The sequence below is a fragment of the Cervus elaphus genome, chromosome 33 (genome assembly GCF_910594005.1).
Source record: "Cervus elaphus chromosome 33, mCerEla1.1, whole genome shotgun sequence".
Taxonomy (NCBI): domain Eukaryota; kingdom Metazoa; phylum Chordata; class Mammalia; order Artiodactyla; family Cervidae; genus Cervus; species Cervus elaphus.
The window spans coordinates 6,889,946-6,897,460 of NC_057847.1; the positions used below are offsets into that span (position 1 = coordinate 6,889,946).

Genomic DNA, 7,515 nt, shown 5'->3' on the forward strand with positions numbered 1-7,515 from the left:
TGTCATCTGGTTTCCTGGAAGCCAAATCCGGAGGCAACCCACGCCTGCGGCGGGAGTCGGGGTCCCGGCCACCCACCGGGGGAGGGGCTGGGGCTGCGGGGACCCAAGAGTTGGGCCGCTGCTGTCTTAGAGGGCCGCCGGCAGGCCGACTGGAAGGCAGGCGATGGCTCTGAGCACGCCGGGTGCGAGGGGCCAGGGGCCGGTGGGGCTCGGGGCGCCAACCGCGCCGGGGGGGCCAGGGCTAAAGGACAGGGGAGGCAGGAAGCCTACAGCACCCGGTATTCCCAGGCAGTCTCCCACCCAAGTACTAACCAGGCCAGACCCTGCTTCGCTTCCCAGATCAGACAAGATCTGGCACGTTCAGGGTGGTATGGCCCTAGACGGAGGTGGCTGCAGCCAGGCGCCTTAAGAACCCTGCATTGCGCCTCCCTTTCGCTCTGAGTTGCCTGATGGTCAGGCCAGCCGGCCACACCTCTCCAAGGGCCGCGGGCTGCACTTGAGCCGCACGACCTGTGACCAGACTCCGGTAGGCCAGGGCGGGTAGCCCGGCGGCTGTCCGATGCCGCCCCGCCTCTGCACACCGCCAACCCCGGCCAGAACCCGCCTGGCCCGGCCTGGGGTTTGCTTAAATACAGCAAAACTCTACACATTTTCATATCTCTTAGCATCTGTCTGAGGTAAAGCTTGACCTAATACATGAGGTATTTTAAAGTGTATTTGTGTAATGCAAACCAGAGCATCTCCAAATCTTCCAAATATTATTTCCTATCAAAAGTGAAAGTGAATCTCTCAGTCGTGTCTGACTCCTTGTGACCCCCATGTCCTATACAGTGTGTGGAATTCTCCAGGCCAGAACACTGCCGTGGGTAGCCTTTCCCTTCTCCAGGGGATCTTCCCAACCCAGGGATCAAACCCAGGTCTCCTGCATTGCAGGCGGATTCTTTACCAGCTGAGCCACAAGGGAAGCCCAAGAATACTGGAGTGGGTAGCCTATCCCTTCTCCAGGGGATCTTCCTGACCCAGGAATCGAACCGGGGTCTCCTGCATTGTAGGCAGATTCTTTACCAACTGAGCTATCAGGGAAACCATTATTGGCTATTGGTGATGTGCAAAATAGTTATTCCAGCATGGTTTAAATCAATATGATTTCCCGTTCTTGCTTTTGAGCTGTGTGTAATACCCTCTAGAGGGACTTCTCTGGCAATCCAGTGGCTAGGATTCTGAGCTTCCATTGTAGTGGGGCAGAGGTTAATTCCTGCTCAGGGAACTCAGATCCCACACGCCAGATAAACTATAAGACTCTCTGAAATGCAGTAATTTTACATAAAAATGGTAGTTCTTATTCAGAAATTAATCAAATTAAATCTGGAAGGAATTTGATCCGAAAACTGTTATAAGATTTTTAAAACAAAAAGTGCCTATTTACCTATTGCAATCATTGTCTATGCCTATCTGCTTTGGGAGAAAGAAAAGTACAGTTGAATTATTAAGTCATGCAACAAAAATAAAAGATTTTGATTCTCCTGAATTTTCTTTTTCATTCAAAAATAGCTCCAGGCTTCTTTTCTTCCCAAGTGTCTTCTTTTATCCTTGAAACTCTCAAGCTAAAACTTAGTAATTCTAAATTTGTGTATTTATGGGAGAGGATTCTCTACATTTTAACAGAAGGTAGAGAACTTTATAGGCTGACCAAAACACAAACTTATGCTTTATGGAGAATCTGGATGATTTTGATTTTAATGTCTCTATCATTCACAGGGATGTTTCGAAACAGCCTAAATACTTCATTGCCTAAGTGTATGAAGAAATTTGAGTAGATCACCCTATCTTGGATTTGAGTCTAGTCCTCAGAAGGGAAAATCCCTTCAAGATTATTTGTTGTTTACACAGAAAAGCAGCCCAGCCAAAAACTGCTGGACATGACAGAACCTGATCAACTTTTAAGTGAAGGGATGGTTCTGTTTTGAACTCACGGATTATTCTGAAAGGCAGGCATTTCTCTTGATGGGATTAACTAGCAAAGACTAGTTCCTCCAAGAAAACTTCTTTTAGCAGGGAAAGTTGATTTGATGACAGACTGGCCAATCTTGACGGTTTGATAAATTTTGCTTTTGGAATATGATGTGACAGAAGAATACTGACAGGTAAAGCTACACCATCTGCTGCAAAGCCTGCCTCGCCCACCTCAACCCCTACTATAACCAGGCTCTCTCCAGAACAACACAGAACCTTGTATTTGCTCTGGATTGTGCCACACATACCACCATGACTTACTGGTGATGCGCAGACATGTTGACAACTTCTGCAAGAGACGGGCCACGCCCTGTGCATCTCTGTGGTCCTGGTGACCAGTCTGACTCATGATGTGCTCAGGCGTCTGCATCCTGGGCTCCGAATTCAAGGATTCAACCAAATGCAGATCCAAACTGTTTGGGGGAAAGTTCCATAAAGTTCCCAAAGGTAAACTAGAATTCCCTCACTCCAGCAGTCACTGACACAGCACGTCTGTCACATGAGGCGTTTTAAGTCCCTGAGGTGATTAAAAGTGCACAGGAGGGCAGGGTGGGGTGTTCTATGCAAGAACTGTGTCATTTTATTTAAGGGACTTCGACACCTTTTTTGCATCAATGCTCCCTCGTGCCCCCCTCCCTGCAGCTATCCAGGGATGACTACATAGCTGTTGCTCAGTTGCTAAACCGTCCCCGCCTCTCTGCGACCCATGGACTGCAGTATGTCAGGCTTCCTTCACTATCACCCTGAGTTTGCTTACACTCATGTCCACTGAGTCAGTGATACCATCCAACCATCTCATCCTATGTCGCCCTCTTCTCCTCTTGCCCTCAGTTTTTCCTACCATCAGGGTCTTTTCCAAAGAGTCAGCTCTTCACATCAAGGGGTCAAAGTACTGGAGCTTCAGCTTCAGCATCAGTCCTTCCAATGAACATTCAGGGTTGATTTCCCTTATGATTGACTGGTTTGATCTCCTTGCATTTCAAGGGATTTTCAAGAGTCTTCTCTAGCACCACAATTCAAAAGCTTCAATTCTTTAGCACTCACCTTTCTTTACAGTCCATCTCTCACATCCATACAGGACTACTGGAAAAACCATTGCTTTGAGTAGATGGACCTTTGTTGGCAAAGTCATGTCTCTGCTTTTTAATATGCTGTCAAGGTTTGTCACAGCTTTTCTTCCAAGGAGCAAGCATCTTTTAGTTCTGTGGCTACAGTCACTGTCTACAGTGATTTTGGAGCCCAAGAGAGAATATCTGTCACAGTTCCCACTTTTCCCCCATCAATTTGCCATGAAGTGATGGGACCAGATGCCATGATATTTGTTTTTTTAAATGTTGAGCTTTAAGCCAGCTTTTTCACCCTCCTCTTTCACCTTCATCAAGAGGTTCTTTAGTTCCTCTTTGCTTTCTGCCATTAAAGTGCTATCATCTGCAGATTTGAGATGGTTGAATTTCTCCTGGCAATCTTGATTCCAGCTTGTGATTCAGCCAGCCCAGCATTTCGCATGATATACTCTGCATAAAGTGCTTCCCAGATGGCACTAGTGGTAAAGAACATGCCTGCCAATGCAGGTAATATGTAAGAGATATGGGTTTGATCCCTGGGAAGGGAAGATCCCCTGGAGGAGGGCATAGCATCCCACTCCAGTATTCTTGCCGGAGGAGAATCCATGGACAGAGGAGCCTGGCAAGCTGCAGTCCACAGGATCACACAGAGCTGGACACGACTGAAGTGACTTAGCATGCATGTGTGCACTCTGCATATAAGCTAAATAAGCAGGGTGACAATATGCAGCCTTGACATACTACTTAGCAGGTAGGAAATTCTTAAAATGCTGAAAAGTTAAATCAGTAATTCAACAGGAAGACAGAAGGCCTCCAAGTCCAGAGAGAAGACAGAGGTCAAAGGAGGAAAGATAATGACAGGACACTGGAAACAAGAAATAATGAGGATGCAATGACATGCAGAACACGCCAGCTGTCTACCATCACCTGAAGAGCACAGTGAGAGTCCATGTGAGGTAATGCCAATCCAAAACAGACACCTAAGCATGCATGAGGCAGAGCTAGTTATTTCACGTGTTAGGACACAAACAAGTAGATGAAGAAGTAAGACAGTTACACTCAGCAAAAGCACCTGTGAATTCACTCATCTGTGTATTCATTCAATATCACTCTCTCATGTAGGAATCATCAATGTGTTACTCAGGAGTATGAGTATAAAGGTGTAAGAAGCAGGACTAAAAGGGATGCCCAGGTGGCACAGCGGTAAAGAATCTGCTTGCTAATGCAGGTGATGCAAGAGATGTGGGTTCAATCTCTGAGTTGGGAAGATCCCCTGAAGTAGGAAATGGCAACCGACTCCAGTATTCTTGCCTGGAAAATTCCACAGAAACAGAAGCCTGGCAGACTACAAGTCCACAGTGCAGCAAAGAATCAGACATGACTGAGCGTGAGCGTGTGCGCTAAACACCACAGATTTTTAAGCCGTATTCATCAAATCTACACATTTTACTATTCATCAGTACACTAAGACCAACTGCTTCTTCTAGCCCATAATGTCAGTTTTCTCCTTGCAAACTTGTGCAAAACTTGTAAAACAAGAGTCAGTTATTTTCTACCTTAAGGCCCCAAATTCTTTTTCTTATCGGCAACCATCAACTATGTCAGACTAGTGACTACCAATCCGTACAGGAACCTAAAGTTCATCCGGATAATTCTGACTCTGTTTGGCCCACAAAGTGAAGTTAGTCTCAAGGGTTCTTCGCTGGTCCATCAGTTTAAAGTCAGGTTTTAAAAAGGACGAGTATTAGGGATTTATTCATCCACCCTTTCAATCAAAGGCTGACTGATTACTATACACCAGATACTGGAGATGAAAATATACATACTGGGCTTCACGTTCAAGGAAAATCCCACCACACAGCATTCCATGCTGCTCATAACACCATTCTTATTTGCTCAACCCTGCTACAGCGATCTTCCACTGCTTTTAAAACTGTATGTAACTCTTTCTATATACGAAGGAGGTGCTAGTGAGCTCACTATCATTCCACAGTTTCTGCCGAAATAGGTTCTTTTCACCAAACATATGGACAATGCAACCAAACATTCACATATCAGTTAACCACATAAAAGAATTTCCAAGTTTCAAACATTCGAATAACAAGCCCTCCCTCTCCCAGCCTCACAAGACCAAATTGTTTCCGTCTCCAGCACAGGGAATGCGTACCCCTTCCCACTCCCACCCCAATTATCTGCAGGTTTCTACCAGAATTTCCTTTTCCCATGATTCCCCATCTGCCTAAAAATGAAATAGACCCAGTGCTGCTCAGGGAGAGGCTCTCACTCACCGCTCATGAGTGTCACTAGTGTTCGCCTCGCTCCTCCCTGAGACTCACGGCACCTAACACCCCAGACAGAGCTCTCACCCACCCGCTGGCCAGAGCAGAGGGCATTCCTGGCTGCCACGGGTCACCACGTATTTTGACCTCCATGGGCCGAAACCAACATACCCTGCAACTGATGGCTGCTCCTCCAGCTCCTGAGAGAAACTGTAGCTCCCAGAGAGGAGAGGCTTGGGAGCAGGCGATGCAGAGGGAGGGGAGGCTGTCGAGAGAGACCGTGGGCTTTTCTGTGGCCAAGTCTGTTGACAGTGCTCAACCAGTGTTTCTCAAGTGGGGTTCCAGGGTCCTGAGATTCATTAAGAATTGCTGGGTGGTACATACTATAGTAATAAGGGGGTTCCAAGGTAGCTCAGTGGGAAAGAATCCGCCTGTAATGCAGGAGACATGGGTTCAATCCCTGGGTTGGGAGGATCCCCTGGAGAAGAAAATGGCAACTCGCCCTTGTATCCTTGCCTGGTGAATCCCACAGACAGAGGAGCCTGGCAGGTGGGGTAGCAAGAGAGTCAGCCACGACTTAGTGACTAGACAATGCCACGCTAAATAAATACTTCCAGAAGTTATGCTGTTGAAAGAGCTATGTCATTTTGACAGCAATTCTCATAATCAACTGAATATAAAACAAGTGTGTGTGTCAGAAAGAGACAGAGCAGATGTGATACAAACACTCCTGAAGAGCCAGGGTTCCCAGGGATGCAAGTGGAAACACTGTGCGAGCCAGACTTTCACCAGCTCCCTCAGTCAGCCTCGACCGTCCCCGCAGGATTTTATACTCAATCTCATCTGCAGACCTTTGCCTTGATCCTCAAAGGGCATCAACTCTCGCCCTCGTGTCTGCCACATGGCATTGCTTCCTGTCATCACAGCATCACACCCTCTGTCCCTGGACTTCCCCTCACCTGACCCGCACCCACCCAACCACCCGGGACAAATGTCTTCAGCCTGTGTTTCTGTGATCAGCTCTGGTTTTCCCTCCACATCCACACAGGCAACTACTCCCTAGACATTTTCATCTGGACACTGCAGAAGCATCTTGGACCAAAACACTCTAAAGATACATCTTGCTCATGTCTTCTTCCGTGGTCCTGATGACAGTAAAGCAGGAATGAGTCGCCCAGCTGCGAGCTGATGGACGGCCGAGCCTTGGAACTGCTCACCATCCTCCACCCCCACTGCTCTGCCCTCTCCATCCCCACGTGTGGAGCCTCCGTCTGTCCACGACGCGGGGGTCCATCTGGTCCCCATCATATCCAAGGCTCGGATACCTGTCCTAAATGGTGGGCCGCTCGGCTGTAAAGGTGTGGATCTACGCCTGTGCTCCCATCGTCCCCACTCATACCTGTGTCACAGTATCCTGTGGACGATATCAGTATCCTCACTCTTGGACCCACACAGAGACCCTGGGCCCCTCCTAAGCTCCCAGGGCCTGGCCCCCTTCCCCACCCCCTTGTCTGTGTCCTGCCCACTCCCGCTGAGCAAGTCTGTCCTCACCAGCTTCCCTTCGGTTCCTCATCCACAAATGCCGCATCCTTTATCTAGAACATCCCCCACACCTCTCACCCTGGCCACACCCACAGCCACCTGGCTTCAGCTCCAGCCTCTCTGCTCTGGGGAGGCCTCCTTCACCCTCCACCAGCCGCATCCCCCTGTATCATGGCAGCACTGGAGGAATGCACGTTTCCTTCAAGCACACGTCACAGCCGTGAACAGATACACGAGGCCCAGTGCCCAGAGCATAAAGAAACCGACATAAGCACATGGATAACGTCAATTTTCTCCTCACTGAAATAAAGCAGATGGTTAATAAACACGAGATGAAGTAATAATAAAAGAGTGACGCTTACTATACATGTAAATCACTGTGAACTCACTCTTTTCTTTCTAACCTCCTGTCTCCTTGTTCAGTCTCTTTTCTCTTCTTTACGCAGTGGAAACAGTGACCACCAGGAGTGGAGGCAGTGGCTGTCTGATTCTGGGGAAGCACAGGTCACAGGCCGCGGAGACGTCGGTCAGGAACGCAGTCCTGCGCTGGATGGGGGCTGAGGGAGCCTGCCCTGGCCTCCGGGGCAGCGTTCCCGTCTCTGCCCCTGTGCTCCCCT

General features: G+C 48.4%; 1 pseudogene; it reads right to left on the bottom strand.

Annotated features, from left to right (window-relative positions):
• Positions 1-263: 263 nt before the first annotated feature.
• LOC122688782 lies at positions 264-382 on the bottom strand (annotated as a pseudogene).
• Positions 383-7,515: the final 7,133 nt, after the last annotated feature.